The 22,909-nt window shown below is 35.6% G+C and overlaps 1 long non-coding RNA gene across 1 annotated transcript in view; it reads left to right on the top strand.

Moving 5' to 3' along the window:
• Window positions 1–22,909, top strand: part of LOC137233710 (uncharacterized) — a 66,920-nt gene that overhangs the window by 21,084 nt on the left and 22,927 nt on the right. The window lies entirely within an intron of this gene.

Consider the following 22,909-nt stretch of genomic DNA (forward strand, 5'->3'; position numbering starts at 1 on the left):
CTTATCTCCTACTTCCGTAGTTGGAACTTCCCTCTGACTGGCAGCTTTCGAGGTAGTTGCTACCTCGCTATTGGAACCCATCTGTCTTACAGCTTTGGGCCTACTTGTCTTGTCTATGCGACTGCCCTGCCTCGCGGCTCTAGGACTGGGTCCTTCCTGCCTCTTGAAAGCAGGCTTGTCGCCTTCTGCCGAACGTTGCCTCTTCATTCTGCCATTCGACGCTTCTTCCTCCTCGTACCGGTTGCAGAACCGAGGGTTTCTCGCAGCAAACCTTTTGAACTGCCTTCGACCTACTTCTACCGCTTCATGGGCCCATTCCAAGCGCTCGATCTCCACTTCTGTTGGGTCGACCACTGCTCCCAAGCGTTGTACAATTCTTAGTGCTGCACGGTACTGCGAGAGAGCTCTTTTACTTCCTCTGCTCCGTACCATTCTCCACTCTTCTACTCCGTTTTCATTTGTGTGCTTCTCCAACACGGAGTTCATTGAATCAGCACTACTCTCGCTCCCCGAGTCCGACGCATCGTTTAATTCGTATTTGTCGTCCTTGGACTGCGACTCAGTCCTCCTCTTTACATCCTCCTTATTACATTCAGGTAATGAGTTGTTCATCTTGGTCGTACGACCACCTGCCCGACAAGGCGGGCTCAGCGGTCCAGTATTATATACGGGGAAAGAACCGTCCGCCACAGCAGCGCCCCTTACTGCGGTAAGGCCATAAATACTTCCCGAGATGGCCCGGTATCGGGAAGGCTCCGTTCGAATACAGCCGAATTTATCCCCTGGCGGCAAATCGTCCAATAGGCACGGTCCGCATAACACCCTGGATTAGGGGGTTGGCAGTTCTTGGTCACCGACATCCCGCCGCCCTCCTATGAGGCGAAACGGCGTAGATGTCAGTCCTAAACAGCTCCGCCTCATAGTCGGTCGCTATGGAGTTCGGCTAAGCCCTCACACCAACGACAAGGTGCCTACCCTAGTGAGGGGACGATATCTAGCAATAGCAGTATTATTTTGAATAGTAGAGTTTCATTGAGCTATCAATCAGTGTGGTTATTAAGCAAGCTATTCGTTGCACAGTTTGAGTATTATTGTGAAGTACTTTAATAAAGGCCATTTTGCATTATTACAAATTGGAGTTATTTATTCAACAGTTTAGTGATTCGAACTTAGCAGAGGATTGCAAATAAGAGGATTTGCAGCAAATTCGTTACAATAGTGTCCAAAGTTCTATATAAACTTTCTTTCCACTTTTCAGTTTCAGTGATTAGCTGTTCATTGATAAGTGTATCAATTATAGCGTCCTTTTTAATTAGATTTTGTAAAGATCGCCATTGAATATAACATTTAATGTGATCTTGAGTATTTTCGTGTGATGGCGGTTTATCGTATAGCTTCTTCCATACCTGCAATTTCGAATATCCGCACAACAAATTTTAGGTCGATTTAAAGTATTGGTGCTTAACAGACGACATGGTAGGCAATAAAAAGCATTGATACTGGCACTCCACACCAACCAGTCACGCTCCACTTTCTGTCCATTTGGCAAGATTCTGTTTAACAACGAGGTAGGAAATGCCTCGTCATGACGAGCACGTGGAAAAATAACAGGGCACTTTTGATGACCTCGACGAATTATTTCGTTGACTTCTTCAGATCGCAAAAACTCATTATTCACGGTACCGATATCGAAGACATTTAAATAATCTGGACTTTGATACAGAGTTGGTGGTAATGTTGGAAGACTTTTTGAAGATGAACCTTCATCAGTGTCACCACGAAAACTTTACGATTTCGGATACATGTAAACATACATTTTTATACTCAGTTGAGCAGAGCTCACAGAGTATATTAACTTTGATTGGATAACGGTTGGTTGTACAGGTATAAAGGAATCGAGATAGATATAGATTTCCATATATCAAAATCATCAGTATCGAAAAAAAATTTGATTGAGCCATGTCCGTCCGTCCGTCCGTCCGTTAACACGATAACTTGAGTAAATTTTGAGGTATCTTGACGAAATTTGGTATGTAGGTTCCTGGCCACTCATCTCAGATCGCTATTTAAAATGAACGATATTGGACTATAACCACGCCCACTTTTTCGATATCGAAAAATCGAAAAAGTGCGATAATTCATTACCAAAGACGGATAAAACGATGAAACTTGGTAGGTGGGTTGAGCTTATGACGTAGAATTGAAAATAAGTAAAATTTTGGACAATGGGCGTGGCACCGCCCACTTTTAAAAGAAGGTAATTTAGAAGTTTTGCAAGCTGTAATTTGGCAGTCGTTGAAGATATCATGATGAAATTTGGCAGGAACGTTACTTGTATTACTATATGTATGCTTAATAAAAATTAGCAAAATCGGAGAACGACCACGCCCACTTAAAAAAAAATTTTTTTAAAGTGAAATTTTTACAAAAAATTTAGTATCTTTACAGTATATAAGTAAATTATGTCAACATTCAACTCCAGTAATGATATGGTGCAACAAAATACAAAAATAAAATACAATTTCAAAATGGGCGTGGCCCCGCCCTTTTTCATTTAATTTGTTTAGGATACTTTTAATGCCATAAGTCGAACAAAAATTTACCAATCCCTTTGAAATTTGGTAGGGGCATAGATTTTATGACGCTAACTGTTTTCTGTGAAAATGGGTGAAATCGGTTGGAGCCACGCCCAGTTTTTATACATAGTCGTCCGTCTGTCCTTCCGCATGGCCGTTAACACGATAACTAGAGCAAAAATCGACATATCTTTACTGAACTTAGTTCACGTACTTATCTGAACGCACTTTATCTTGGTATAAAAAATTAACGAAATCCGACTATGACCACGCCCACTTTTTCGATATCGAAAATTATGAAAAATGAAAAAATGCCATAATTCTATACCAAATACGAAAAAAGGGATGAAACATGGTAAATGGATTGGTTCATTGACGCGAAATATAACTTTAGAAAAAACTTTTGTAAAATGCTTGTGACACCTACCATATTAAGTAGAAGAAAATGAAAAAGTTCTACAGGGCGAAATAAAAAACCCTTGAAATATTGGCAGGTATTACATATATAAATAAATTAGCGGTATCCAACAGATTATGTTCTGGGTCACCCTGGTCCACATTTTGGTCGATATCTGGAAAACGCATTCACATACACAACTACCACCACTCCCTTTTAAAACTCTCATTAATACCTTTAATTTGATACCAATATTGTACAAACGCATTCTAGAGTCACCCCTAGTCCACCTTTATGGCGATATCTCGAAAAAGCGACCACCTATACAACTACCACCACTTTCTTTTAAAACCTTCATTAATACCTTTAATTTGATACCCATATCGTACAAACAAATTCTAGGGTCACTCCTGCTCCACCTTTATGGCGATATCTCGAAACGGCGTCCACCTATGGAACTAAGGATTACTCCCATTTAAAATACTCATTAACACCTTTCGTTTGATACCCCATATGAAGATATTCGTCATTTATGAACTCAAGCTAAAAGATCATTAGGAGGAAAACACACGGATGATAAATTCTTGTGACGACCAACGTGTGCATCGGGCTCATCTCAAGGCCTCAGAGGGGCTCGATGTGGCCACAGTAACGATGTGGATACTATAAAATGTGGATATCTTGCTGCACAAAAATTGCGAAATGTAAGGCGAAAAAAAAAGTTGAGATCGGTATATCCAGCACTAGGGATTACTGTTTGGATTCCCTCATACCTACCTTGAGCAAAGATGTTTAGGCATCAAAAGCAATCTAAGACACTTTACTATAAAGCTTCAATGCGATTTTGAAGTGTCACTCTATTGCAATATTTATAATTGAAATGATAAACCTCTTCAAACTAATTTTTTTATACCCAGCTGTACTTGTACACAGAGTATTATAATTTTGATTGGATAACGGTTGGTTGTACAGGTATAAAGGAATCGAGATAGATATGGACCTCCATATATCGAAATCATCAGTATCGAAAAAAAATTGCATTGAGCCATATCCGCCCGTCCGTCCGTCTGTCCGTTAACACGATAACTTGAGTACATATTGAGACATCTTCACTAAATTGGTACACGAGCTTATCTAGACCCAGAATAGATTCGTATTGAAAATGAGCGAAATCGGATGATAACCACGCCTACAGTTTATATATATAACATTTTGGAAAACACAAAAAACCTTATAATTTAATAAATAATACACCTAGAATGTTGAAATTTGACGCGTGGACTGATATTGAGACTTTCGATAAAAATTTGAAACAAATTTTAAAATGGGCGTGGCACCGCCCTCTTCTGATAAAATAGATTTTACAAATATTATTAATCATAAATCAAAAATCGTTAAACCTATCGTAACAAAATTCAGCAGAGAGTTTGCCGTTACTCTAAGGAATACTCTGGAAAGAAATTAACGAAATCGGTTAAGGACCACGCCCACTTTTATATAAAAGATTTTGAAAAGGGTCGTGGACGAATGAAATAAGCTACATCTTTGCAAAACAGATCAATGGTATTTCATTTCCCAAGTGGATTTATAACAACAAATAGGAAAAACTTCAAATTGTTCAAATTTTAAAAAATGGGCGTGGCACCGCCCCTTTTATGACTAAGCAATTTTCTGTTTCTGGAGCCATAACTCGAAGAAAAATTAGTTCAGAATAGAACCAAATGTACCTATATGTATTATTGCCCAGCCTTGTAACACTATTAAGCACACAAAACAAACAACAACTGCATTTCAAGTTTAATGTCCGGTTTCACCCGAACTTAGACTTCCTTACTTGTTTTAAATTATTTTTTTTACAACCTGTCAACATTAATTGCAATTCTAATGAAATTCATTAATCTACAACAATAAAATTTAACAGTCTGGCTGTCCGCCTTCTTAATGGAACATTTAACAGTATGGCATTTGAATTTGAAAAACGCTAGTATTCTAGTTAACGATTTATAGACGCCACTTATACGCCACAAATGCTTGAATTGACATGCGAGAAAAACGTGCAATGAATTAATAAAAAATAAACGTTTGTCGCATTGTTGGTTTCACAGCATGACTCGCCGGTTTTAAGAGCGGTACGCAGATCACAAGAAAGTAAAAATTCCATATAAAAAACGCTCAAGAAATGCCCAAGAAAATTCCTTGTGGTAAATTTTCTTGAGGTATTACGCAGTTTACAAGAAATTTAGTACGCTACTTTACTACTATTTTTCCATCAAATTTGCATACGGCAACACCGGTTTCCGCAAGAAATATGTCAAGTGCCATATATTTCTTGAAGAAAAAAGGTAGACAAACTGGAAAAATTAGATAAGCCCATGGTTTTTTTAATTTTTCTTCAATAAATAATTATTATTTTATTTCATAAATGGAAATAACAATAGCCGCAGCACCAAAACGCAAAAAGCGCATAGTGAATTTCACGGCGGAGGAGAAATGGGCACTTATAAGAGAAGTGATATCCTTTACATTTCCTTTGTTTATGTGCTCTTCTTCTTGCTTGTTTCACTATTCACCGTGGATTTTTAAAAAGTCAAAATTACTTCCATACTACTATTTTTAACGCAAGAAAAAAGGCTAAATTTTTCTTGAGCAATTACTTGCGATCTGCGTACCGCTCTTTAAAGTGAAGTGAAAAACGCCATTCAAAGAAAAAGTGTAAGCCCTAAGAAGTAGTTTGACTATAAATTATTCATTTTTTTTATTTGCATAATATTTATCAGGGATGCACCTTAACGTTAAGCTAATCGTTTATCAAAAAATGTCCACCGTTTCCGTTGAAACACTTCGAAATATTATCGATAAAGAAATTATCAAGATAAATTGTATCTCGTTTTTAACCGAAACGAAAAGCTTTCGTTAACGTAAAAAGGTTAACAAAAACGTGATACTTTATGTTTGAATTGTGCTGGCAATGCTATAGCCATGGTGAAGCCGTAAGGTGGCAACAACGAGCGCACATACACACACAAACTCTATGTAATTTGTTTGTGTAATTCGTTGGTGGTAATGTCAAAAATACTCTGAGAAATGTTCGTACTGTCAAAATTCATGAGAAAAGTTGCAATCAGCTTGGCTAATGCTTTCACCTTTAATGACTCCGCCATCAATCAGCTTTGCCAGCATGGTTTGAAATTAATAATCAACATAAACTATTTGATTTCGTTTTGATATGGCAGAAAACGAAACGAAATCATTTCGTTAATTTGACGATCTTAACGTTAATAAACGAAACGAAATGACTTCGTTTCGTTTATTAACGTTGATTATCGTAACGAAATGATATCGTTTCGTTGGTTAAGCATGCCTGATATTTATATTAGGGGGACTCGTGTAACCGTATAAATGCCTTATAAAGTGTGTAAACGTATAAATTTATCTAGTGCGTAAACGAGCTGTCAAATTTTGTATGAAAAATCATTTACACAATTTGTATAAATTTACGCGCACATTTCATTGCGTAAACGCGGTAAACTCAAAGGAATGCAACCTTGCAGACATTGCAGCAGGCATTTTCATCAGAAATCTCCAACATCAGCATGTAAGGGCGTTTTAGTTTTGCTTTTTCACTTAATCTTGGCATTTTTTAATTTGTATAACAAAAAAATTTTGTTTGGCAATAATACAGCTGATAAACAATCAAGTTTATCAAGAGTATTACTAGGTGCGTTCATATAACCGCGTGTGTAAATGGATATAATTTTACACCTTATCAGTTTATATGCTTTCATGAGTCCCCCTATTATAATCTGTATCTCTTAATCTCTTTGTTGTTGTAGCGTAAGTATGTATTTGCTATTAAAACTGCATTGTCACCATGCGTGCCCATGTCAATGCTGCAACAGCTAAGTACTTGGCATTGACTTTGAAATCTGCGTTTCGCGCTAAAGTTGCGAGTGAATGCACTTTTGCAAAGGTAAGAAAAGCGATAAATATGTTTTTTATAGTAGTAGAATAATGAAAACAATTCAACTGTAAGCCAAAGGTGCTCAGTGCAAATGTCTCTGAAAAAAGCATGCAAAATATCTAAAGAAACAATTTCAACTAAAGGCCAACTTTATATACCCATTTGTAGGTTGAGTTACATTTTAAGATTTATGTTAGGGAATTGTGCCCGTTAAACATTTTTCCACTTTAATTATTTGTTGAAAGCCTTTGGTACTCATTTTTAGTAATAGAGTCAACTACTCACCAGCTTTCATCACTTTGATAAAGCCTTTTGTAATAAATTATCGTGTTTTTGTATACGACGAAATTTTCCAATGACGCCTGTCCCAGATGCCGATAAAAGTTTAACATGCAAATGCAACAACAACGTTGTGATTCTGATATCTATCAGGATTAATTTCAGATCCTCATGGTGTCTCTGTTGATTTTTGTGGAAAATTTTTGACAACTTACCCTCTTTACTTGGTAGCATTTACGTTTTCGTTTCCTCGGAAAACGGTGCCGCTATATTACGGCCGTTAAATAGCGGCCTATATGTTCACCGCCATAAACGGCAACGGTTTTATCGTAAACTTACCCCGCCGTTATGAGTGATTTAGGCCGAACGTTTTCTGCTCTTTTGTCACTTTTTTAATGATTTTTGTAATTTTTTTTTTATATTTTACTTTTTCTTAGTGTTTTAAAGAAAATTCAAACCCAAAATTTTTTGTTGTTTTGAAATTATTTTAAATTTTTAACAAAATGTTCACCGCTTTGAATATAGTGGTAGGAAAAAACGTTGGTGAACAAGTTTGTACAGTCATGACGGCCGTAAAGGCTTGGTTTCCTCGAAAGCGGTGCCGCTATATAGCGGCCGTTTCATAGCGGTAGAGTATGTTGTCAAAAATGTTGCAGTGTAAAAGTAATTATGTGGAAACTAAGAAGACGGTGAAGTTCACCGTAACTTAATATAGCGGCAGCGCATTAAATATTGCGGCCGTCATGACGGTAGAAACTCGTTCATCGCCGTTTTTGCCACCGCTATTGGCAAAGCGGTGAACAATATGTCAAATAATTGAAATTATTTATGTATAAAAAAAAACATTTTTGAATTAAAATGTTTCTCTTGTACGTTCATTTAAAGAAAATAATAAAAAAAACTAAAAAAGACACCCAAAAATGAAAAATTAAGTTTTGCGAATCGTCTGCCGTAACTGTTCATACATAGTTTCCAACAAAGCGGTGCCGCTGAACTTCGGTGCATTGAAATAACTCCCAAATGCAATAACTCCCAACAAAAAAATGAAGTAACTCCCAAATATTTTCCATTCAATTGGGACTTATTTCATAATTTTTGCTGGTAATTATTTCATAATGAAATAACTCCCAAATGAAATAATCCCCAATAAAAATTCTTTGGGAGTTATTTCATAATTTTTTGAGATTGGGAGTTATTTCATTTTTATTGGGAATTACTTCATTGTTTGTAATTCAGGCATTGGGAGTTATTTCATTTTTATTGGGAGTTATTTCATTTTCTTAAAAATACAATTTTATCAAACTTTGACGTTCTTCTAACAGTTTCTATGGGTAGGCTATACATTAAGGAACCAATTGGTTTTATTCGTAAACAAAAGGGGTTTGAACTTTATAGGTTCTCAGGGAGTTTCCCAACGAGAATCAGGAAGTAATTTTTAATTGTTATTAACAATTTACTAGTAATTAGTAGTTAAAGTTACCATGGTATAACTATCACTTTTTATCTACATACGAACACTTTCACAAGAATTTTATACATAAGTACACTTTATAATGTTTATAAAACCACAATTAACTATTTTCATTTGTTTAAATTTTCGTATTATTGTTATACCACACACCCGGACTTGGCATGGCCTAGCCCAGGGTTATTTTTTATAAGCGCAGCCGAAGGCCGCCTATGCAAAACTTTTAATACTACTTTTAATAAATTATGTTAATTTCATAAAAAAAATGCGATTTTTTAAAATAAATTACGTTTACTTCGACGACACTATTCAAGTATTCTTGTAATTGTAACTTTTACATATGTACATAATAGTTTGCTATATTTTTCAAATCTCATTGTAACTGATTATATAGTATAAAGGTACCATTCCAAATTTTGATTTGGGATTTATTTCATTTTTTTGGGACTTATTTCATTGGGGAGTTATTTCATTTTTTTTTGGGACATGTGGTTTCATTATGAAATAACTGGCAAATATTGGGAGTTATTTCATTTCCTTCTTTGGGAGTTATTTCATTTATTAAAGTTGGGAGTTATTTAATTTTATATGGGACTTATTTCATTGGGAGTTATTTCATTTGGGAGTTATTTCACTGCACCCTGAACTGCTTTTTAGCTGTCGTTACATAGCGCTTTTGGAGGAAACCAAGCCTTAATATTTTGTGCCCTGCCGTTAAATTACGTTACGGTGAGCTTCACCGCCTCCACATAATTACTTTTACATTGCAATTGTCTAGATGTATTTTTAGTTCTTTTTGTACCACACTAGAGTATGGGAAGGAAGGTGTGTATGTTTGTACTTTTAACAACTGCATATGGTCTTCTAGTAAAATCGCCTTTAATAACCATCCACCTCCCCTCAAAGCTAATCGTCGTTTTACATTAACCCTCTTAATTTCTGAGTTTCCACTCCAGCAACTTAGGCTTAATTCTTTTGCCGCATTCCTAGAGGTTCTTACATTCCAACCAGTTCCACCCAGCAGATGCCGTTCGGAGTCGGCTTCAAACATATAGGTCTGCCAATTTGTAGGATAAAAGAAGAAGAAGTATATCACAAATTTCAATTGAAACTCTGCCATAGGCTCATCGGAGGAATACTGTGCCAAAATATTATTGGTATTATGATGGTTGAACGTCAAAGCATCGAAAAGGAAAACGACTCATGTAAAACTGGGGCTCCCCGTAAAACTTTTCAAGCTTTTCAAAGTTTATAAGGCGTTGCTCAATGCCATTGAGTAACACCATCACATCATTAATATAAGGGGTTGGAAAGTCCTCTAGAAACCAAACGAGGCTTTAAACAAAGCTACCCCTTATCTTAAGTTCCTTTTAAGTTGATGTTCGGCTGAATTTTAATTCTTTTAATTTGAATTCCTGCCAAAGGTTTACTTTGCATTTATTTACCAAAAATAACACTTGTTAGTAAGTATGTACTTAGTTGTAAGTAAGTGTGATTCGCAATTGACTTAAGAGACTGTCATTATTCCGGCCGTTCAGGCTACTTTCCAAATATGGCAAATTAACATTAGAAGTAACTGAAGGGCGTCAATTAAAACGGCACGTAACAAAGTGAATTTTGTTTAAATATGTATGTCTTAGGTGAATTTCCATTAAATATCTTACTAGTTGAAATCAAGATACAAATATTTAAGCAAATACTTAACAATGTACATATGTTTAATATTGGACGAGTAGTAAGGACATTATGTAAATATGAATAATTAACGGCAACTTGATTACCTACTCAAATTAACATAAATGTATACATTGTAGTCTCTTTACTAAAGATTTATAAACAAATACATTTTTATTGCTCATGTTTGATTAGTTTTATAATTGAACTTGACCATGTTTTTGCTCAAACGCCGGTAGTCAATGCAAATAACAGAAACAACAACGGCCTTTAATTCCAACTGCAAGTGTCTGCGTTGCACTTCAAACACTCTAGCAAATGTTAGTCAATGGAATGAGTATTGAGTTGAGTGTAGAGCCAGACGCGAGTTCGTGAAGGGTATTTGAAAGGTTCATATAATATAAATACCTCCTCAGTACCCGGTAAAATGTGTATCCCAGTGAGATATACTGTACTGTTTTAACTGCACTTATGAGAAAGCAGTATGCAAACATTTTAATAAACATCATACCCTCGACTGTTAAGCAAACGATATAAAAAAGTAGCAAAATTTCGCTCGTGAATTTGAAGCTCGTGTTTAGGGCAGTTATTCTCAAACTTATTGAAGTCACCAACCAAAAATTGTTGCCAAAATTCCTGGCAACCCACTATGACTACTAACCTTTCAATATTTATGATATTCTTTCCATTGAAAATGTAGTACAAGTTACTAAAACTTGCAATACTTCACTGTTCTTAGAATAGAGGTAGTGCTCTTCATTACCATGCCAGTAGTTCCAGGTTTATACCCTGGGCAAGTATCATTAAACCTGAATTTGCTTCAGACAGTTTTTCAAAAAGGGATTTGATGTCGCGGCCAGCAGTTTGAAAACCACTGGGTTTCGGAAATTTCAATTTTTTCATTATTTTTACCCTTGAAAATACAGTCGGAATTTGTTTTCTTTTTTTTTTTTTTGTAACTTGGTTATTTGGCATGCGCTTTATAGACATTAAGATGGTCTTGAGATACGGAAATCATACTTTAAGCGGTTACTAGTTTAGCAGACAAAACAATTTAAAAACGGCTTCTGAGATCAAAATTATATTTTAAGGAATTATAGAGCTGGACTTGTTTCCTTGGAGTTATTGAGTAACAATTCTACGGCACTCGTTGCCCTGATACTAAAAGAGTCTTGTCAATATGACATAGACTCCGGGAGACACTTGTAACCGCATACCTCGCTCCTGAGGTCAATACTCTCCAATGAGCTAGACCAAACATAACTATAATATATAGAACCAACAGGGAAGACTGTTCATTTGAGATAGAGGATCTCATCCTCACTCCAGGTTTCATCGTGATCATTCTTTATTATTCAATAAGAATGGAACATTGGTTAGAAAAATTTAAATAAATATTCAATATCTTTGACTCGAAAACAGACAATTTATTGGAACACATTTATAACAACCCAAAGAGCACTCACTTAGAAAATTGGAGGAAATGTGATATACAAAGGCATGGCTGTTCCAAAATTTTTATACTTAAGTGCAAATTACAATACAGATACAAAATATAATGTACACTGAAACTTTTTTAAATTGAAAAAAAAAAAATATTTTAAATGTTTAAAAGATTTTGGTGGTCCCCTTAATGAATACATTTTGAATTAAAATTGTTTGGTGTAAATTTGTTAGTGTAAATTTGAATATCATACCGAAGTGCCTTCTTCATATGAAAGTGCTTTTTCATTGCACTTTCATATAAAATGCAGGCACTTTCATATGAATCGAAATTATATGTGAGGGCATGTGGGAGTGCTATGAAAGTTTTTTTATATTCAAAGTGTGATTTTATGTCTGTGCCTATTCTTCAGGGTAAAACAAAAACAAAAGTGCTATGAGTGTATAAGGGTTAAGCAGCTCTGTACAAAGGGTACATACTGTCACGGATATTAGCATCACTAAGTTATCCCATCACTAAGGCGATGCTAAGGCCATGCCAAGCAGTATTTACGTTAATAATCAAATCAAGTATACACATATATAAGGCAGCCCAGAGAGATGTCACACACAGATGCATTTACTTATACGCCTATGTGCGCGCGAGAGACTGTAAACTACAAACATTCACATCAATAATTCAATCTTTATGTATCTACATAAATGAATAAATAATTGCGTCTACATATATGTACCATGTACGAATACGAGCAGCGGAGAGTCAATGCGCAAACACATGCATATATCTGAGAAGTTTGAGAGCTACTGGACTAGTAGATTCTGGAAGCGCCTAAAAGATGTATAAAATTGTGCAATTTTAGTTATAGCTGAGAAGTTTGAGAGCTCATGGACAATGCTAGTACATTCTGGAAAAATGCGAACGAGGAAACCAAAGTGTATAAAAGGCAACAGATGTAGAGGCGCTGCAATTCAGTTTGAGTTGAGCAATCAATCAGTTATTGATTAAGCACGCGATCTGGCGGCCAATAGTAGAGTTTAATTTGAGTTATCAATCAGTTTGGTTATTAAGCCAGCGAGTAGCAAACTATAAGTGTTATTGTGAAGTACTTTAATAAAGGCCATTTTTCCATTATTCAATATTGGAGTTATTTATTCAACAGTTTAGTGATTCGAACTTAGCAGAGGATTGCAAATAAGGGGATTTTCAAGTAAATTCGTTACGATTTTTAAAGAAAGGGTCCTTAAAACTAACAAATATATGTTTGACTTTATATGTATACCGCCGTCCATAGCATGTATACTGCCTTTTAAAATTTTGATCTCAATACATTTCTCCGACACCAATTTACTCATTAACTTAGTATTTATCATTAAAAGTTCAAATTTAAAAACAAAACGAGATTTAAAATTTGTTTATATCGAACATTTTAAATTTCCTAGCCAAAAAAGCAATAAATCAAATTTCCAAGACGGGAAAGCAGTATAATCTTAATATATAAAAATCACGTGTCATTATGTTTGGCGCAAATGGACTCCTAAACTACTGAACCGATTTTGAATTTGTTTTGCACCCCGTGTGTAGTTTGATCTAACTTGAAAGATAGGATAGGTTGTATCTCAGTTTATAGTCGCAATATTATTTTATTGCAAATTATTATATTATTTATTTATACATAATAATAAAATGTCACGTATACGCACCGGCACTCACATTTCCGTGGTCGCTGGTTCATATCCGGCTCGAAGGACCAAATGTTGCGGGGGGAATGTGGCACCCGGGTCGTAGGGCGCGATCGCACGCAAATAAAGAAATAAAAAAGAGAGAATTAATATCGAGTAATCACAATGTATTATTATTTATTTATCAAATATAAAGTGAGGTATTAGCGACGAGCTACGTTATGTGTTTACAAAAATGAAACTCTCATAAACTAATTATTTCACAATATAAATAGTTATTCCGATTTAATATGCAGTGGTGCAATTAGAACTTAATGGAAATACAAAATCCAAATTTATCAAAGTGCAATCTTCCCGCAAGTGCAAGTAGTTAGGATATAAGAAATTTCCACTTGACAATTTAAAGCGGACAATTATAATTTTATCAATTCAAATGCGCACGGATGAGCGCAATTATAATGCGGAAAACTAGATATATCAATTAAAATCGACAACTCACTGTGCACTTGGATAATTCACTTTATATTAATTGCAAATATTAATGACGATGAAAATCGCACTTAGTACAAAAAATGGAAAAAGGTGGGAAATGGTTGATTTATATAACTCACTCTTTACTACTCACCTGGTGCTAGCTGCTGGCTCGTTGACGTTCCAAAATAGAAAAGAAAGTTCAAAACCGCGAACAAGTCCGCGGCACCTGCCGATAGCTAACTTTCGTTGAGTTTTTCCCCTTCAAAGTTAGCTTTCGGCTGGTGTTAGCCGTTACCGGTAATAATAATAAATAAATAACTAATGTGCGTGTTAGGGTGGTCCGAAATATTTAGGCTGGTGGCCTAAACAGTTGGTGTTTAATCAAACAAACTGCTTATCAATAAAAAATATTATAGCGAATGATATCAAGTATAGCACATCACCAAGCCTGCCGAGAGGGTGGGGGTTTCTGAAGGTGTCCGCGATTTAGAGGTACTATGACATTTTTTTTAATTCAGGAGATTCTTTAGTTGTTCCATGTGCAATTTTTAAGCCGAATTTCGTTTTAATATCATAGTGAAGTGAGAAAAATAAAAATTCTATATATATAAAAATAAAGGTTAAATGTGTATTAGTTGGTCGCCGGTGTTTGAAGAGATGCGTCGGTCGATTTTGTTCAAACTTTCACACAAGTTGCGTAAACCTCACGCGGTGGTTACTACATAGGTTTGGTTGCGATCGACATACAGGGTCTCGAGATGTAGGCCAAAACGTGGGCCAGTGAATGCCTAGACAGTGCTTTAGTACAGAGTAATATATTGTAATGAATTTACTTGCAATCCTCTTATTTGCCCTTTTGCTAAGTTCGAATCACTAAACTGTTGAATAAATAACTCCAATATGTAATAATGAAAATGGCCTTTATTAAAGTACTTCACAATAACACTCAAATTGTGCAACGAATAGCTTGCTTAATAACCAAACTGATTGATAGCTCAAATGAAACTCTACTATTAGCCGCCAGATTGCGTGCTTAATCAATAACTACTTGATAGCTCAACTCAAACTGAATTCCAACGCCTCTACATTTGCTGCCTTTTATACTCTCTGATTTCAACGTTGCGTCTTCTAGGCGCTTCCATTTCCAAAATCTTCTAGTCCATCAGCTCTCAAACTTCTCAGTGTAACTACAATTGCACGATTTTATAGCTTCTCATTGCATACTTTCAGGAGTATCTCAGATATATGCATGTGTTTGTGCATTGACTCTCCGCTGCTCGTATACGTACATGGTACATATGTGTAGACGCAATTATTGTTTCGTTTATGTAGATACATAATGTTTGAGTTATTGATGTGAATTCACTTCACTGCTTAGCATCGGCTTAGAGATAGCAGCACCCCTTAGTTTTGCTAATATTTGTAACAATATTATCCAGAGACGGACTGCGACCGGGATTAGGACTAGGACTGGGACTGAGAGTCGGAGTGGGACTGAGACTGAGACTGAAATAAAATACATACCACCCTCTGTGACAAGCAATAAGGGATGCAGAAGAACGAGAAAGAATTGAGAGAAGAGAAAAGAGAGAAGGAGAAGAAGATTGAGAAAGAGATAGAATGAGACGAAGATAGAGATAGATTAAGCGAAAAAGACGGAGGGAGGAGTGAATAAAAGGATTAGGAAAAAGTGAAGAGGGGGGGAGGGCAGAGTCAGACGGAAAAAGCTTATTAAAATGTATGCAGATAGGCCAAATTTAGGGCAGGACAACCTCTGCCGGGTCTTCTGGTATAATATAAATATTACTGCCTTTATTCTCTGAAAATTGGCTATACATACAAATGTTATATCTTAGCGTTAAAATAACAGTATAATAAAGTTTTACTATAAGATTGCTTTCAAAGCACAAGTAAGTCAAACTCCTCTATGAAAAAAAAGAAAAAGCAGTAAATTTCATTTTATTGTTTTAAGATTATGGCTCTCTATAAAGTCATTTGATAGGACATATTCGTAAATTTTTGTTATAATTATGTTCAAGAGTGCTGTTCGTGAAACGTCTACACCTTAGGAGAAATGGAGGAACGAGGTAACCGAGTGTAAAAAAGCAGCGCAACCTGAGAAATAATGAATCAATTTGATTTTAGCAGGCTATTAATGAAGTACGCGAGTATTTTAATTGTGAAGTACTACTACTACAGTATAAAAGGTACCATTCCAAATTTTGATTTGGGATTTATTTCATTTTTTTGGGACTTATTTCATTGGGGAGTTATTTCATTTTTTTTTGGGACATGTGGTTTCATTATGAAATAACTGGCAAATATTGGGAGTTATTTCATTTCCTTCTTTGGGAGTTATTTCATTTATTAAAGTTGGGAGTTATTTAATTTTATATGGGACTTATTTCATTGGGAGTTATTTCATTTGGGAGTTATTTCACTGCACCCTGAACTGCTTTTTAGCTGTCGTTACATAGCGCTTTTGGAGGAAACCAAGCCTTAATATTTTGTGCCCTGCCGTTAAATTACGTTACGGTGAGCTTCACCGCCTCCACATAATTACTTTTACATTGCAATTGTCTAGATGTATTTTTAGTTCTTTTTGTACCACACTAGAGTATGGGAAGGAAGGTGTGTATGTTTGTACTTTTAACAACTGCATATGGTCTTCTAGTAAAATCGCCTTTAATAACCATCCACCTCCCCTCAAAGCTAATCGTCGTTTTACATTAACCCTCTTAATTTCTGAGTTTCCACTCCAGCAACTTCGGCTTAATTCTTTTGCCGCATTCCTAGAGGTTCTTACATTCCAACCAGTTCCACCCAGCAGATGCCGTTCGGAGTCGGCTTCAAACATATAGGTCTGCCAATTTGTAGGATAAAAGAAGAAGAAGTATATCACAAATTTCAATTGAAACTCTGCCATAGGCTCATCGGAGGAATACTGTGCCAAAATATTATTGGTATTATGATGGTTGAACGTCAAAACATCGAAAAGGAAAACGACTCATGTAAAACTGGGGCTCCCCGTAAAACTTTTCAAGCTTTTCAAAGTTTATAAGGCGTTGCTCAATGCCATTGAGTAGCACCATCACATCATTAATATAAGGGGTTGGAAGGTCCTCTAGAAACCAAACGAGGCTTTAAACAAAGCTACCCCTTATCTTAAGTTCCTTTTAAGTTGATGTTCGGCTGAATTTTAATTCTTTTAATTTGAATTCCTGCCAAAGGTTTACTTTGCATTTATTTACCAAAAATAACACTTGTTAGTAAGTATGTACTTAGTTGTAAGTAAGTGTGATTCGCAATTGACTTAAGAGACTGTCATTATTCCGGCCGTTCAGGCTACTTTCCAAATATGGCAAATTAACATTAGAAGTAACTGAAGGGCGTCAATTAAAACGGCACGTAACAAAGTGAATTTTGTTTAAATATGTATGTCTTAGGTGAATTTCCATTAAATATCTTACTAGTTGAAATCAAGATACAAATATTTAAGCAAATACTTAACAATGTACATATGTTTAATATTGGACGAGTAGTAAGGACATTATGTAAATATGAATAATTAACGGCAACTTGATTACCTACTCAAATTAACATAAATGTATACATTGTAGTCTCTTTACTAAAGATTTATAAACAAATACATTTTTATTGCTCATGTTTGATTAGTTTTATAATTGAACTTGACCATGTTTTTGCTCAAACGCCGGTAGTCAATGCAAATAACAGAAACAACAACGGCCTTTAATTCCAACTGCAAGTGTCTGCGTTGCACTTCAAACACTCTAGCAAATGTTAGTCAATGGAATGAGTATTGAGTTGAGTGTAGAGCCAGACGCGAGTTCGTGAAGGGTATTTGAAAGGTTCATATAATATAAATACCTCCTCAGTACCCGGTAAAATGTGTATCCCAGTGAGATATACTGTACTGTTTTAACTGCACTTATGAGAAAGCAGTATGCAAACATTTTAATAAACATCATACCCTCGACTGTTAAGCAAACGATATAAAAAAGTAGCAAAATTTCGCTCGTGAATTTGAAGCTCGTGTTTAGGGCAGTTATTCTCAAACTTATTGAAGTCACCAACCAAAAATTGTTGCCAAAATTCCTGGCAACCCACTATGACTACTAACCTTTCAATATTTATGATATTCTTTCCATTGAAAATGTAGTACAAGTTACTAAAACTTGCAATACTTCACTGTTCTTAGAATAGAGGTAGTGCTCTTCATTACCATGCCAGTAGTTCCAGGTTTATACCCTGGGCAAGTATCATTAAACCTGAATTTGCTTCAGACAGTTTTTCAAAAAGGGATTTGATGTCGCGGCCAGCAGTTTGAAAACCACTGGGTTTCGGAAATTTCAATTTTTTCATTATTTTTACCCTTGAAAATACAGTCGGAATTTGTTTTCTTTTTTTTTTTTTTGTAACTTGGTTATTTGGCATGCGCTTTATAGACATTAAGATGGTCTTGAGATACGGAAATCATACTTTAAGCGGTTACTAGTTTAGCAGACAAAACAATTTAAAAACGGCTTCTGAGATCAAAATTATATTTTAAGGAATTATAGAGCTGGACTTGTTTCCTTGGAGTTATTGAGTAACAATTCTACGGCACTCGTTGCCCTGATACTAAAAGAGTCTTGTCAATATGACATAGACTCCGGGAGACACTTGTAACCGCATACCTCGCTCCTGAGGTCAATACTCTCCAATGAGCTAGACCAAACATAACTATAATATATAGAACCAACAGGGAAGACTGTTCATTTGAGATAGAGGATCTCATCCTCACTCCAGGTTTCATCGTGATCATTCTTTATTATTCAATAAGAATGGAACATTGGTTAGAAAAATTTAAATAAATATTCAATATCTTTGACTCGAAAACAGACAATTTATTGGAACACATTTATAACAACCCAAAGAGCACTCACTTAGAAAATTGGAGGAAATGTGATATACAAAGGCATGGCTGTTCCAAAATTTTTATACTTAAGTGCAAATTACAATACAGATACAAAATATAATGTACACTGAAACTTTTTTAAATTGAAAAAAAAAAAAATATTTTAAATGTTTAAAAGATTTTGGTGGTCCCCTTAATGAATACATTTTGAATTAAAATTGTTTGGTGTAAATTTGTTAGTGTAAATTTGAATATCATACCGAAGTGCCTTCTTCATATGAAAGTGCTTTTTCATTGCACTTTCATATAAAATGCAGGCACTTTCATATGAATCGAAATTATATGTGAGGGCATGTGGGAGTGCTATGAAAGTTTTTTTATATTCAAAGTGTGATTTTATGTCTGTGCCTATTCTTCAGGGTAAAACAAAAACAAAAGTGCTATGAGTGTATAAGGGTTAAGCAGCTCTGTACAAAGGGTACATACTGTCACGGATATTAGCATCACTAAGTTATCCCATCACTAAGGCGATGCTAAGGCCATGCCAAGCAGTATTTACGTTAATAATCAAATCAAGTATACACATATATAAGGCAGCCCAGAGAGATGTCACACACAGATGCATTTACTTATACGCCTATGTGCGCGCGAGAGACTGTAAACTACAAACATTCACATCAATAATTCAATCTTTATGTATCTACATAAATGAATAAATAATTGCGTCTACATATATGTACCATGTACGAATACGAGCAGCGGAGAGTCAATGCGCAAACACATGCATATATCTGAGAAGTTTGAGAGCTACTGGACTAGTAGATTCTGGAAGCGCCTAAAAGATGTATAAAATTGTGCAATTTTAGTTATAGCTGAGAAGTTTGAGAGCTCATGGACAATGCTAGTACATTCTGGAAAAATGCGAACGAGGAAACCAAAGTGTATAAAAGGCAACAGATGTAGAGGCGCTGCAATTCAGTTTGAGTTGAGCAATCAATCAGTTATTGATTAAGCACGCGATCTGGCGGCCAATAGTAGAGTTTAATTTGAGTTATCAATCAGTTTGGTTATTAAGCCAGCGAGTAGCAAACTATAAGTGTTATTGTGAAGTACTTTAATAAAGGCCATTTTTCCATTATTCAATATTGGAGTTATTTATTCAACAGTTTAGTGATTCGAACTTAGCAGAGGATTGCAAATAAGGGGATTTTCAAGTAAATTCGTTACGATTTTTAAAGAAAGGGTCCTTAAAACTAACAAATATATGTTTGACTTTATATGTATACCGCCGTCCATAGCATGTATACTGCCTTTTAAAATTTTGATCTCAATACATTTCTCCGACACCAATTTACTCATTAACTTAGTATTTATCATTAAAAGTTCAAATTTAAAAACAAAACGAGATTTAAAATTTGTTTATATCGAACATTTTAAATTTCCTAGCCAAAAAAGCAATAAATCAAATTTCCAAGACGGGAAAGCAGTATAATCTTAATATATAAAAATCACGTGTCATTATGTTTGGCGCAAATGGACTCCTAAACTACTGAACCGATTTTGAATTTGTTTTGCACCCCGTGTGTAATTTGATCTAACTTGAAAGATAGGATAGGTTGTATCTCAGTTTATAGTCGCAATATTATTTTATTGCAAATTATTATATTATTTGTTTATACATAATAATAAAATGTCACGTATACGCACCGGCACTCACATTTCCGTGGTCGCTGGTTCATATCCGGCTCGAAGGACCAAATGTTGCGGGGGGAATGTGGCACCCGGGTCGTAGGGCGCGATCGCACGCAAATAAAGAAATAAAAAAGAGAGAATTAATATCGAGTAATCACAATGTATTATTATTTATTTATCAAATATAAAGTGAGGTATTAGCGACGAGCTACGTTATGTGTTTACAAAAATGAAACTCTCATAAACTAATTATTTCACAATATAAATAGTTATTCCGATTTAATATGCAGTGGTGCAATTAGAACTTAATGGAAATACAAAATCCAAATTTATCAAAGTGCAATCTTCCCGCAAGTGCAAGTAGTTAGGATATAAGAAATTTCCACTTGACAATTTAAAGCGGACAATTATAATTTTATCAATTCAAATGCGCACGGATGAGCGCAATTATAATGCGGAAAACTAGATATATCAATTAAAATCGACAACTCACTGTGCACTTGGATAATTCACTTTATATTAATTGCAAATATTAATGACGATGAAAATCGCACTTAGTACAAAAAATGGAAAAAGGTGGGAAATGGTTGATTTATATAACTCACTCTTTACTACTCACCTGGTGCTAGCTGCTGGCTCGTTGACGTTCCAAAATAGAAAAGAAAGTTCAAAACCGCGAACAAGTCCGCGGCACCTGCCGATAGCTAACTTTCGTTGAGTTTTTCCCCTTCAAAGTTAGCTTTCGGCTGGTGTTAGCCGTTACCGGTAATAATAATAAATAAATAACTAATGTGCGTATTAGGGTGGTCCGAAATATTTAGGCTGGTGGCCTAAACAGTTGGTGTTTAATCAAACAAACTGCTTATCAATAAAAAATATTATAGCGAATGATATCAAGTATAGCACATCACCAAGCCTGCCGAGAGGGTGGGGGTTTCTGAAGGTGTCCGCGATTTAGAGGTACTATGACATTTTTTTTAATTCAGGAGATTCTTTAGTTGTTCCATGTGCAATTTTTAAGCCGAATTTCGTTTTAATATCATAGTGAAGTGAGAAAAATAAAAATTCTATATATATAAAAATAAAGGTTAAATGTGTATTAGTTGGTCGCCGGTGTTTGAAGAGATGCGTCGGTCGATTTTGTTCAAACTTTCACACAAGTTGCGTAAACCTCACGCGGTGGTTACTACATAGGTTTGGTTGCGATCGACATACAGGGTCTCGAGATGTAGGCCAAAACGTGGGCCAGTGAATGCCTAGACAGTGCTTTAGTACAGAGTAATATATTGTAATGAATTTACTTGCAATCCTCTTATTTGCCCTTTTGCTAAGTTCGAATCACTAAACTGTTGAATAAATAACTCCAATATGTAATAATGAAAATGGCCTTTATTAAAGTACTTCACAATAACACTCAAATTGTGCAACGAATAGCTTGCTTAATAACCAAACTGATTGATAGCTCAAATGAAACTCTACTATTAGCCGCCAGATTGCGTGCTTAATCAATAACTACTTGATAGCTCAACTCAAACTGAATTCCAACGCCTCTACATTTGCTGCCTTTTATACTCTCTGATTTCAACGTTGCGTCTTCTAGGCGCTTCCATTTCCAAAATCTTCTAGTCCATCAGCTCTCAAACTTCTCAGTGTAACTACAATTGCACGATTTTATAGCTTCTCATTGCATACTTTCAGGAGTATCTCAGATATATGCATGTGTTTGTGCATTGACTCTCCGCTGCTCGTATACGTACATGGTACATATGTGTAGACGCAATTATTGTTTCGTTTATGTAGATACATAATGATTGAGTTATTGATGTGAATTCACTTCACTGCTTAGCATCGGCTTAGAGATAGCAGCACCCCTTAGTTTTGCTAATATTTGTAACAATATTATCCAGAGACGGACTGCGACCGGGATTAGGACTAGGACTGGGACTGAGAGTCGGAGTGGGACTGAGACTGAGACTGAAATAAAATACATACCACCCTCTGTGACAAGCAATAAGGGATGCAGAAGAACGAGAAAGAATTGAGAGAAGAGAAAAGAGAGAAGGAGAAGAAGATTGAGAAAGAGATAGAATGAGACGAAGATAGAGATAGATTAAGCGAAAAAGACGGAGGGAGGAGTGAATAAAAGGATTAGGAAAAAGTGAAGAGGGGGGGAGGGCAGAGTCAGACGGAAAAAGCTTATTAAAATGTATGCAGATAGGCCAAATTTAGGGCAGGACAACCTCTGCCGGGTCTTCTGGTATAATATAAATATTACTGCCTTTATTCTCTGAAAATTGGCTATACATACAAATGTTATATCTTAGCGTTAAAATAACAGTATAATAAA

This window comes from Eurosta solidaginis, chromosome 5, assembly GCF_040869045.1.
Source record: "Eurosta solidaginis isolate ZX-2024a chromosome 5, ASM4086904v1, whole genome shotgun sequence".
NCBI classification, from domain to species: Eukaryota; Metazoa; Arthropoda; class Insecta; order Diptera; family Tephritidae; genus Eurosta; species Eurosta solidaginis.